Raw genomic sequence first — 13,719 nt, forward strand, 5'->3', positions numbered from 1 at the left:
AAGCACGTAGAGGATCTGCATACATCCTCAGAAATTCTCAGAATGAGGACTCAGTACTGTATTTTAAAGCACCTTTGACATTGGAACAGTGCTTGGCGAGATTCAATGACGTAATATACTTGAAAAAGCAGCCTTGAAGGATCTGTCCTTAACTTTGAGAAACAGCCTATATGTGGGCTGTACTTAAAATGGTCAGCTAAGGTCCTAACTACCGCAGTTAGGGATTATGGGTAAATTCTACTTTCTTGTTGGGTAAATGGGTAAATTCTACTTTCTGGCTTTTTGAGATGTGTATGACATAGAAGAACTGATGAGAAAAATGAATGTCTAAGAGATTTTCAGGTTATTATCAGGATTACCATTAAAGGAACCGTATGTAATATTGTGGCCAAAACTGGTACAGCAATCACTTTCAAAATACTGTAGAGCGGTGTATCCCCTCCCCATCCCCCCTGACTGGCAGAGCTGGAAACCCGGATGCAGAAACACTACTGACTGTGATTAGTAGATCGGTGGAGGGTGGCGCATCAGGCCAAAACACAACATGACAACATGAACATCAGTTGGGGGCTGCAACTTCACTTTTTAAATGACAATATCCTGGCCGGACTACTGTTGTCATTGATATAAGTATTTGAAATGTGCATGATTTATTAATGTCTGTGACATATCATGGCCATTTTATGATTAATTGAAATACATCTTACATAGGCCTACGGTTCCTTTAAAGAGAAGACCATTATTGACATATATAGGACATTTTAGACACAAGATATTCTCTTCTGAGTTTAATGTGAAATTGACTTATTTCTCAATTAACATTGACCTGCCCACTTGGAGGTGTCACAAAGTTTGGCACTTAATGCTTGCTTGTATTAGGCTATGTGTCTGTGTACTCCTGGGATGGAGTTGATCTTCACTTTATAAGGTGAAGGTTCTTGGACTGTATAAATTTGCTGTATAAATATAATATACATTTAATATATACTTTTAAATGAAAGTCTAGGCTACTTAGGAATATTATTACAAGTAGCCTACTTACATTTTTTAAATAGGTTAGGCTATCACAAAAATAGCCTAGCCTACACTGAACTTATTAGGGTTTACCATGTAGAGGTTAAAAAAGATAAAAGTAGGAATATAATATAACATATTAGACAGGACAACTTAAAATGTATTAAATTAATAACAAAAAAATTAGTAAACTGGAAGTAAACTTTTAAATTGTAGCCACAAAAGTTTTGAGTATAGGCTACACTAAACTTGTTAGGGTTTACAGTGACAAAATATTAGCTTTCAGTGTTTTACAATGTCTTTGTAGCCTAAATGACGTTTAATTAAAAAGTTCCCCCCTAGACCTAGTTGATAACATTTAACAAATATTTAGCCTGAGCCCTACGTCCACTTTGTATGTTCAAATGGCCTTTATGAACAAAGTCAGAGCCACGCGACCGTCGGATTAGACTGAGGAGCCTACATATATTTTTTTTTACCATCTGGAACAGTTGTAGGCCTACATTGGTCACTTTTGAACCAATAGCCTTGGCCTACTTTGGTTACAAGCCAATGTGTCATTTTCACTCTGGTGTCACTCGCTGCCTGTCTGAAATCAAACTTCACCTCGGTCTGTCTGAAGCACCTCGCTTGTCGACGACAGTAGGCTAACTTGGATGGCAACTAACAGGTAAGAATATGTTTTATCTACATTTATCTAGAATGATTAACGTGAACAATTACCTTGAATGGTGCATTTGTTGTGTGTGTTTCGTCTTCTTCCTCCGTTAGTTTGGGCCTCAACCTCTTCGTAGGCCGTTTAAACATGTTGTCTTGCGATCGGCGGTAGTTTTCTGGTGGTTTCCAGAGATGGGCTGCCTACTGTATGTAAAGGTTGTCTCGCATGCAAGCACTTACCTCGCGCGTCCAAAAAATGTTAACCTAAATGGCGCGAAGTTGTAATCAACACCTAGGCCTGTATTGAAATCCTTTTGCCTATGTTTCCTATTTGAAAGATGTCTCGGAAGCGCTATAAATATTACCTAGAGCCGGAGGATGAATCCAACGTACCCTTAAGAGTCAGGAGTCGGCGAGATGTAATGTTTAGTTTGCAGACTTGAGCCTGTTTAAGTTTATAACATGTTTAGCAGTGCATGCTTCAAAGCAGCTTAAAACCAGTGCAACATTTCTTGTGGCAAAATAAGAGTTTATGAGGCACAAAAATCATATATTTTCTTTTTTTAGATTTAAAATTTAATTTTCTGTATTTAGATTTAGAATGTTTGCATTGTATTGACTGTGCACTGTCTCTGTTCTCTATAAGGTTCCTCCTGGCAGGGACTCTCCTCCTGCACTCACCACTGACGGACATCCCATTGGCTCTCCAGTCCACTCAGTAAGTGTACTCCAGCCTGTGTTACCTCTCAGGTGGGTGGTGTGCAAGCAGCTGTATGTGCCCACTCTCTCCATTCTCTTTTTCAGGTTCCTCGAGGCAGGGACTCTCCTCGTGTACTCGCTGATGACGGATCTCTCGGCTCTACTTTCAGCTTTGACGGCTCTTCTCTCAGCTCTCTTTTCGACTCTCCTCTCGGCTCTCCAGCAGCCCCTCCCCATGATGAAACTGAACAGGTGACAAACAGGGAAATGGATGCCGACGATGGATCTCCTCTTGGCTCTACACTCAGCTCTCCAGTCCACTATGTAAGTGCACATCCAGCCTGTGTTACCGCTCAGGTGGGTGGTGTACAGAGTTGGGTGTAACGCGTTACTGTAATCACATTACATTTGTCTGTAACTAGTAGTGTAATACTTTACTTTTCTAAATTCAATAATCACACTACAGTTACTAACAGTGTGTGAGCAAAGATGACTTTATTCTCCTATTTGAGATACCGTAGCCTACTAGGAAATAGGAATCCTCCTCAAGCCGTTGAAATGGTGCAGTGGTGTGCTTTACCCTATCATGAGCAGGGTGCGTGGAATCAGGCCGCCTCTTAGCACTGCCTCTGAGACGGTCTTCTTGGCTTTAGATGATACTTTTTTGCTTTCCTATTTACAATCAGGTCGTTTATAAGAGCTAAAAATAAAACTCTAAATATTCACCTGTATAAAAAAAAATCTGCCGTTCAAAATGTCACGGTAGTGAGTGCGTTCTTAATTAAGTTAAACTGCATTGCCGGTATTAGTGTGTGTGTGTGTATGCATCTTCTGGGAGGGCGACAAGAACATTCGCAAAAAATCAAACCCATTGGAGTATGTGTAAGCTTAATACTGAGCGGGAGAGTGGGAAACGGTGTACAACTAACTAACGACTGGTCTGAAGTCATTCACACCACAAATTGCCTGCAAAAAGATTTCAGGGTGTTATACAAACTAGGATTGCCACTGTTTTCAATGTGAACAAGAGCATCTAGTATTAATGACAGAAGATGCACAAGTTGCGAGCGCACTTCACTCAAAGCAGTTAAATTTTTTGCAAGTTGTGTGGGTGTCACCAATCAACATTGTGAGGGAGGGTGCGCAAGCAGGGCAGCAGCGCCTCCATAAAGCAATTCGAATTTGCACAATTTTTAAAAGCAGCACTGAGGTGCCGTATTTGTACTTGAAGGCAGCTTTCAGTAAGACAAAGCAATCAGCTATCTGTAAGAAATGCCTGGTAGGCCTACAGCGCAACCTGGATTGGAGCAGTGTAATAGACTAGATTATGCTACCTAATGTTTCATACAACGTCATTAATTAAATAATAAATAAAAGGGGGCAATATCAACTAGAGAATGTAATTCCAGGGAATTACTAGTGCATGAAAATGCAAAAATGTCTGCTGAATAAAATATTGTTGAATATTGTTTAAAATATAATCCAAGTAAAAAGATGGAGGTCAGATAGAGAAAAAAGTTTGGTGGGGAGTCATAGTTGATGACAACTGACAGTTGGAATGGCTGAACAGTTAAATAGTTGAGTAGTTTAAATAGTTAAATTATTCAATAGGGAATTATTGTAGTGAGTACTTTTATTTTGAAACAGTTGTGGGCAGAGGAAACAGTTGGCAGGAGTCATAGTTGATGACAACTGGCAGTTTGAAAGGCTGAACAGTTAAATAGTTGGATAGTTAAAATGGTTAAATTATTTAAAATGGAATTATTGTAGTGAGGAGTTTTATTTTAAAACAGTTGTGGGCAGAGGAAACAGTTGACGGGAGTCAAAGTTGATGACAACTGACTGTTGCTAGAGTAGTTATGGTGGTTGCTATGCTGGTTGCTAGGTTAATGATGTTGGTTGCTAGGTTTTAACTGTGAATATGGTTGCTAGGCTGTTGCTAGGGTACTTGAAGTCGTTGCTAGGTTGTTGCTAGGGTGCCCATGGTGGCTACTATCAGAAATAAAGGAGTTACTACAGTGGTTTGCTAGTATAATCATGTTGGTTGCTATGGAAACTGACATAGATGCTTAATTTCAATGGTTGCTAAATTGGTTGCTAGGTAGGTGGTGGTTTAATATAGTAGGCTAGAGGCATAATTGATGATAACTGACAGTTGGAATAGTTGAAAAGTTAAATAGTTGGATAGTTTAAATGGTTAAATTATTTAATAGGGAATTATTGTAGTGGAGACTTTTATTTTGAAACAGTTGTGGGCAGAGGAAGCAGTTGAACAGGATCTGTAGTCTTCATAGATCCAGATTGTATGCTTAAAGCCTGAGACAGACAGTTGCTGGAGGTGGCCGGAACACTAGGCATAGTGCCCTACTGTGATGTCATAATCGCCAATGTTAAGTCTATGGGGAAATTTTTAGTAGTTTTTAATTAATAGTTCAAAAAGTATAAAAGTTACAAAGTTGAAGTAAGACCTACGCAATGCAGTTTGAACGAAGTTTCTACGTCAAACGGTTGAAGCTGAATTAAACGCACAAATACGTAGAAGAAAAATAAGAATAAATCGGATAACAGTAGAGTGCATTTTCATGCCCTCTAATAACGGCATACATAGGAACAATTCAACGCAGTAATGTAAAAGTAATGTAACACGTTAGAGAGTAAAGAAGTAATGTAAGGGGTTAAATTTTTTCCAGTAGCGAGTAATGTGTAATATTCCTTTTTTTGAGTTACACTGGTGGTGTGCAAGCAGCTGTATGTGCCCACTCTCTCCATTCTCTTTTTCAGGTCCCCCGAGGCAGGGACTCTCCTCGTGTACTCGCTGATGACCGATCTCCTCTCAGCTCTACACTTGGCTCTCCAGTCCACTCAGTAAGTGTACATCCAGCCTGTGTTACCTCTCAGGTGGGTGGTGTGCAAGCAGCTGTATGTGCCCACTCTCCATTCTCTTTTTCAGGTCCCCCGAGGCAGGGACTCTCCTCGTGTACTCGCTGATGACGGATCTCTCGGCTCTACTTTCAGCTTTGACGGCTCTTCTCTCAGCTCTCTTTTTGACTCTCCTCTCGGCTCTCCAGCAGCCCCTCCCCATGATGAAACTGAACAGGTGACAAACGGGGGCTTGGATGCCTTGTTGACTGCCCGTAGTAATGTTTCGAAAGCTGAAGCTCTCCTTATGCTAATGAGTTACATTGCAAAACATAACATCACAGGTGTCCAGCTCACTGATCTCCTCTCACTGATCAACCAGTTATTTGGTCATGAGGTCCTGCCTAGGTCTAAGTATCTCTTCAACAAAGTTTTCAATGAACAATCCAAAGACATCTCTTTCCAGATATATTGTCAACAATGTAAACATCTTATTGGCACAAGTCATGAAATCACTAACAGAAAACATTGTGTAACTTGTGGGACTGCCTTTGAAACAGATAGACTGAACGGTGGTAGCTTCTTCCTCAGCTTACCTTTAGACTCGCAGATCCAGGCCTTTCTTGAAAACAGTGATGTGTCCAGTCATTTGAATTATCGTTTCATTAGAACAAAGAGTAATCATAATGCAATCAGCGACATATATGATGGTGTGAAATACAAGGCACTTGCAGGGCCGGGTGAAATCCTCTCTAACCCAAATAACTTGTCCTATACATTTAATTCAGATGGATCACCTTTGTTTAAGTCTGCCAAATTTTCTATGTGGCCAATTCATATTATGATCAATGAACTTCCGCCTGCAATGAGGTCAAAACACTTGATTTTAGCAGGCCTGTGGTGTGGACCCTGTGAGCCGTTGATGGAAATTTTTCTCAAGCCTTTCGTAGAACAAGCAAAGAAACTGGCAAATGTTGGTGTAACTTGGAGAAATCAAGGTGAGCTTGTCAAAAGCAAATTAGTTGGCCTTTGTTGTAGTGTCGATTCCAAAGCAAGGCCACAGATGCTGAATACGACCCAGTTCAATGGCTACTATGGCTGCAGCTTTTGTTTGCACCCGGGAGAAATAGTGGGGAGAGTCATCAAGTACCCGGTCTCTGCTGATTCTTACGAAGACCGCACAAATGAGATGATGCTACAGGACATGGAGTTGGCTGTCAGAACTGGCAGAACTGTCAGAGGTGTTAAAGGTCCAACACCACTGATAAATTTGCCTTACTTTGATGTTGTTTGGGGCTTTGTACCTGACTATATGCATGCCACATTACTGGGAGTTTCAAGGCAAATTACAAAACTTTTAGTTGACAGTACGTCCTGCCGAGAACCGTACTATGTCGGTAGTCCTGCCAAGTTGAGGGTGATTGATGCCAGAATTGTGTCAATCAAACCACCGCATTTGATCACTAGACTTCCTAGGAAATTGTCTGACCGAATTCACTGGAAAGCGACAGAATGGCGGAATTGGCTCTTGTTTTATTGTGTTCCATGTTTGAGTGGGTTTTTGCCAAAACAGTACTTGGGAAACTTGTGTCTGTTAGTGTCTGCTCTCTTTCTTCTTTTGCAAGATGAGATTTCTTCAGATGACATCGGCAAAGCCGAAACTTTACTCCTGGAATTTACATACAGGTTTCAAATGTTGTATGGTGAGTCAGAAATGACATTCAATGTTCATTTGCTCAGTCATCTCGGAAAGTCTGTGAGATTGTGGGGTCCGTTGTGGGCTCATTCAGCCTTTCCTTTTGAGAGTGCAAATGGCTCTCTGCTGAAATTAGTCTCAGGAACAAAGGCAGTTGCCCAGCAGATAGCCAATAAGTACCTGGCATACAGCTCAATTCCAAGCTTTGCTTTGAAGTACTCAATAAAAGATCAAGTGTCTGAGTTCTGTGCAAAAATGAACAATTTTCCAACCGTTAAGAAAGCTGTCAGATGTGATGACTGTGTACTTCTTGATAATGGCATGGTCCACATACCTAGTCCAGAAGAGCAGCTTTTGTTAGCTGGCTACGGGTTGTGTCCTCTGAATGAAGTTGTTGTTCATAAAAGGATGCTAAGACATGGCTTGATATTCACAAGTAAGGAATATACACTGTCTCGAAGACGGAAGGAATGTTACGTCGAACTAACCAGTGGTAGGTGTGGAGAAATTGAAAAGATTATATATCTACCCAATGATGATGTGGTGCTGATTTTTAAGCCATTTTATGTGGTCCATGCTTTCCCATTGTTGCATCCATATGGCTTTGTTCCACATATCAAACTGGTTGATCATTTTGAGCCTTCCACACTTGTGCCAGTGGAACACCTCAAAGGTAAACGCATGTGCTTTTCAGTGAGTGACAACCAATACATGTGTTCCTTTCCAAACACTCATGAAAGAGACTGAAAGCGAATTCTGTGACCCAAAGTTGAGGTTACCATGTTACCAGTTGTCTCATGCCCCTCTTAGTTGGCCATGCAAATTGTGGGCTGACCTGGACTGCCTAGTATCTGCCTTTGCGTCTGGCGGGGCCTGGCTTGTGCTTCATGGTTGGATCTTGCGCCTGGCAGACCAGCCTGGGCAGCCCTTCTGCCTTTCAGGCTTGGTCTTTGCGTCTTGCGGGGCTTTGTCCTGATTGGCAAGTATATAGTGTACATTTGTAAATAGTTTGTTGGTTGCATCAAAGGAGAGTATGAGAGAAAACAGGTGCAAAGTGGTGATTCTTAAAGGAACGTCATATGGACTCACGATTATGAGGGAAATGTTTGCATCAGTTTAGCCAAATTCAGAGCCCCTCTTAGTTGGCCATGCGAATTGCGGACTGACCTGGACTGCCTGGCTACATAGTATCTGCCTTTGCGTCTGGCGGGGCCTGGCTTGTGCTTCATGGTTGGATCTTGCGCCTGGCAGACCAGCCTGGGCAGCCCTTCTGCCTTTCAGGCTTGGTCTTTGCGTCTTGCGGGGCTTTGTCCTGATTGGCATGTATATAGTGTACATTTGTAAATAGTTTGTTGGTTGTATCAGATTAGATTAGATAAGATTCAACTTTATTGTTCTTGTGCAGAGTACAAGTACAGGGACAACAAAATGCAGTTTGTGTCTAACCAGAAGTACAACAATGTATGAACAATATGCACAGATATATGCAGTGTAGTAGCAGTAACATTATAAGAGCAGAATAGATATGGATATGCAGTATGAACAGATATACAGATATGTGCAGAGTAGTAGCAGTAACATTACAAGAGTAGTAAACAAAAATGTATAAATGTATGCAGTGTATTTGAGTATGTACAGATGTACAGATATGTGCAGTATAGTACCAGTAACATTAAAACAGTAGTAAAAAAAGTGTATGTGCAGTATGAACAGTGTAAAAGCAGTAGAATATGACTATGTATAAGTGTAATTACAGTATGTGTATTTATAAATATAAATAGAACACTATGGGGCTGACAGGGTAGTGCAATTGTCCGGGAGGCTGTTGAAGGGTAAAATGTCTGCCTATATACACACATACATACACATACCGGTATATACAGAGAGGGAGAGTCTAAAATACTATATCCTCCTTTTTAACCAATTTTCATTAAAATATTTTTTTACATTTTATAAAAAGTAGTAGTAATTTCAGTAGAACTGTAATTGGGTATTTTTAGATGATTTATCTGTACTCAATCAAAACAAGGCAGCTGCAATTTCATTGATATTACCTAAAATACACAATTGAATAAATTACTTTTCAATGTTTTTAAAAATTATATATATAATTTGACATTTCTGTTGTTTGTTTTGTTTGTTTGTATTGCTTTTGGATGCAGAAATCTGTGAGTACAGATTCAGCTAAATGTTTCAATAATTTTTCTTCATCTGTTAATCTCTATTGAGATATGTCCACTCTGTTAAGACGTTATATTGTTAGAGTTGTCTTGATCTGGAAAAAATGCACCACTATAGTTCTTGCTGAATATTACTGTTGGAGCAAAGCACAACAATTTGTAATAAAGACAATCAGCATTACAAGTTTGAGTATGTGGTTTGTTTGTGTGTGTTTGTCCATGTTGGAATGACAAATATTTTGGCATGAATTCCATTATCAGTAGATTACTATCACTAGTCAGGTTCATTATATTCAGATTTTAACTTTTGTGGGAATTTTTTGGGGATTTGCTAAACTATACATTTTTGGAAAGGTTTTTGTATAGGGAGTCAGAAAATCAATGTTTGTCTATATGGCAGCCATATTGATGTTTAAAAAATGGCCGCCGTAAATTTTTAAATTGTAATGTCTTGATTTCTGAGTAAACTGGAATGTTGATTTTTACTTCTACCCCTATACTGTGTACAGTACACTGTAAGGGTCAAGGAATCCAATGGTGCTAGTTACACTTCACCATATTAACCCTTCGATGCATGAGTTGGTAAAAAATGACCCTGTGTGGTTGTTTTCTTGCAACGTCTTTGTCATGAAAAGTTATCATTTCATATTCCAGCTGTTCTTTAAAAAATTAAGATTTTTTATATCACTCATTAAAATACTTAATATTTATTGTGGGAATGATTACAAAGACATGCACATTGCAAACCTACTAGAAAGGGTGCTGAGAGTGAGCCACACACAAAGTAGCCTGGCTATGTTTACTTGAATTTTAAAAGCCATTTGATAGTCTTCCCTACCAGGGGAGATTCAAAATAAAACAGCAAGCCAGATGAACGTACAGAATAGTACGTAGAGAATAGTCACATAGAAATAACTCTAATAGGCTACCAAATAGCCTATTAAACTCCCCCTAAAGTGAACTGGTTAAATTTAGCCAAGCCAGTTGCCATGTCTCAGAACTCTATAATGTTTGGTCTAATCTGGGTTTTGGGATAACTTTTGCCCTTAAAGAACAATATAGCACCTTAATAATATTAATTTAATAATTTGCCATTTTTGAATATGTATATATTCACACACCAGTGGCGGTTGCTGCTCTTTGGAATAGGGGAAGCTCTTGAAACAAAGAGACCACTGCACTTTTGAATACGGCCGTCCACTCATTCCAATGTCCCTCAGCAACTGTAGGATGACATAAGAAATGTGCAGTGGTCTCTTAATTTTTTCCAGAGCTGTATACATTTTCAACAAATCCATTAAACATCGGTGTGGAATGGAATAAGAAACCCCCCCCCCCCAAAAAAAAAAAAACAAACATTGATTTAGGGTGTGTCTGTGTGTGCATGTGCTTCAATATACTTTCTACTGTATGTTTTGTCTTTACTCAAAATATTCCGGTATGTCTTGCAATGTATTCATCATTGCATCATACCACAATTATATATCATATACTATGGTGAGGACCAGGCTTGGAATTTCACCATTCTGGGGGCAAGGCCACCTGGCCTTCAGTTGGGCATATTTGGTGGGGGGCACAAAGGCCACATGTCAGGGCACCAAGGCCAAAGTCAACTATACAGTAGTAGGCTATAAAAATTATCAAAGTTGTATTTAGCCTATTCACTGCAGTAGACCTGCATCACTGTATGAAACATTACAAAAACATGAAACATTACTATATTCTATATTACATAGAACTGTAAATCATCTGATCATCTAATATTTACAGATATCTAGGCTATATATAACATTTATTTTATATTTGGCCTGTTATGATATCATGTATTGAACAATTTAAGCACAGCTCAGCTTTAAGAAACTCAAATAGCCTAGATGCATGCTTAGCATTTTGTGATCATTAAGGCTACTTTCACAAACTCTTAGTCAGCTGTCCTCTGATTTACCAATATCTAGGCGATATTTGTAACATTTATTTTGTATTTGGCCTGTTATGAAATCATGTGGAACAATTTAAACACATTGTAAAACTTAAAGCCCAAATTTGGAGACATTCATGTATGTCGAACTTTACTGCAAATTCAAAACTGGATTACTCTGGAACGGCTAACTGTACAGGGGACTGCTTTACACCTTTGTGTTCGGTAAGGTCTCCTGTTTATTCTGCTATATGGTTTGTCATGTGTTAAAAGACAGGTTCGTAAAGTATTCCACCGAGATGAATGGGTAGGGAGATCATGGGACGCAAAACCTTCAGTAGAATGTATGATTAAATTTAATTATTTTATTTACTTTTCTCGCGAACCGTTCAACACAGCAATTATCGGCTAACATCGTTTAAAAGCTGAGAAAAAGCTCTTTCATGTGATACTTGTGATGTCTGTGTGATGAATAGGCTACTTCGCGAGTAGTTCAACTGAGAATGGGTGAATTTGGACGCACTTTCTTTTTTGCGCTGTCACTTTCTCCACTGCGTAAAAGACTAAATTAATTTGCGCTGTGAATGCTAAGATAATTTTGACAGGCCACAGGCTAAATAAAAATCGCTATTAGTAGGACGCAAAGCAGAATATTGAAAGAAGGGGGCACCAAGGCCACCGTGGCCTGTAAACCTCTGATTTTCAAAGGGGCCTCACGGCCAACCCAAGGGGCTACGACGGCCATGGCCGTCGTGAAATTCCTACCCTGGTGAGGACACATATAAGTTAAGTTGAATGGTATTTTGCAGATGCTTTTATTCAAAGCGACATGGGCTTCCAGCAGGCTGATTGATTCTCAGGCAGTGACATTAACACTGCTCCACTATGCCCACAATACTTCATCTTCTGTAGTAGCTATTTTGGGGTTATAACATTACCTAAGAAAACGGCCACTTCAGTTTCCATTAATCCTTTTCTTAACTTATTCTGCTGTAGGTTGTTAGCTATAATTACTGTCCACCTGCAACTGATATCTATGTACACACCACCAGAGCCACCACTTGTTTGTGGGACAAAAGGTGAAACTTCTGACAATCGAATCGAGATTGGTTTTTAGTCTATACATAATTGACAGACCAGAAAGGTCCATTGAGAGTACCCAGACTCTTGTCACGAAGTGAGTGAGTCTGGTGATACCATTCCTATGTATGGAAGTACTTCACCAAAAAATTTGATCTGTTCCACAGTGGCATGTAAGTTGTGTGCAGCTGTACTTAAGTATAACAAGAACACGTATGCTGTCGATAACCATCTAAAGAAATGAAATATTCGCTGTCAACAGCTAGCACTATCAGTGATCACCAGCACTGTACTGGTCCATTATGACTAGTTGACAACTGTTATGAAAAACTTGTCACCTTGACAATGCATGCATATTTGAAGGTTATTTTATGCATGATACATAGCTCTGAAAGTTGAAGTGTTAAAGCTTGGCAGACAACTATTGTGCACATGCAATCTTGACAAATGACTGGAAAATCTTTTTATTTTATTTTATTTCGCCATCAGTAGTATGGAAACATGCCAGAATTTTGGTTGACATTTTACATCACCCATACCAAATTAACTTTGTGGACCTTCTAGTATGTTTGGTGTGTAGTTTTTTAACCCATATTGTGGGTGTATTTCAATCGGATGATAAAAAAACATGTTTTTTTAGGGACATGGGATTTTAAATGCGAACAACTTTTCATTACAATGATATTGCAAGAAAACAACCACACCGGGTCATTTTTGACCCACTTATGCATCTATGGGTTAATGTGGTAAAGTCTTGTAGCTTTGTAAATAGCACCATTGGATTCCCTGAGCCTGAAAATGTGGGTTTATCAGTTACAATCAACATTCCAGCTTATTCAGAAGCCGAGATATTACAAATTAAAGTTTTGAAAAAATCCAATATGGCCACCACATAGACATCTGGGCAAATGCAAACATTGATTATCTGACTCCTTATACAATAACCTTTACAAAAATGTACAGTTTAGCAAATCCCCAACAAATTCCCACAAAAATGCATAGTGAGCTAAGTATAAGAATATATACTCTTTTGATCCCGTGAGGGAAATTTGGTCTCTGCATTTATCCCAATTTGTGAATTAATGAAACACACTCAGCACACAATGAGGTGAAGCACACACTAATCCCGGCGCAGTGACCTGCCTGCAACAACAGTGGCGCTCGGCACTGCTCAAGGGCACTTCAGCTGTGCCTACTGGTCGGGGTTCGAACCGGCAACCCTCCGGTTACAAGTCCGAAGCACTAACCAGTAGGCCACGGCTGCCCCTCAAAGACTGTCCATTGACTGAAAAAAGCTGATAAGAAGCTGATAAGAAGCCCAATGATAAAGTTGGAAAGGGGGATGGGGGGGCAATGAGTACAAAATATATAGAAAAGACCAATAACTTGAACGGAATGAGAGAGAGACTCATTGTAACTGGAAAAAAGAAACCATATGGACATGTGGACTGGACTGTGGTGGACATTGTGTGAATGTCAGGATCTGTTGTATCTATTTGGTATTGTTTTGTCATGTATGAAACCATATGGACATGTGGACTGCACTGGCCAACTGGCCTGGAAAAAAGGCATGCGTAAAATAATTTTGGGGGCAGATTATATAATTTCAACCTCTC

Source organism: Alosa pseudoharengus, unplaced genomic scaffold (genome assembly GCF_046254945.1).
Source record: "Alosa pseudoharengus isolate Yale_2024_CS ecotype anadromous, Long Island Sound unplaced genomic scaffold, YU_APseudo_1.1 YU_APseudo_1.1_scf_7, whole genome shotgun sequence".
NCBI lineage: Eukaryota > Metazoa > Chordata > Actinopteri > Clupeiformes > Clupeidae > Alosa > Alosa pseudoharengus.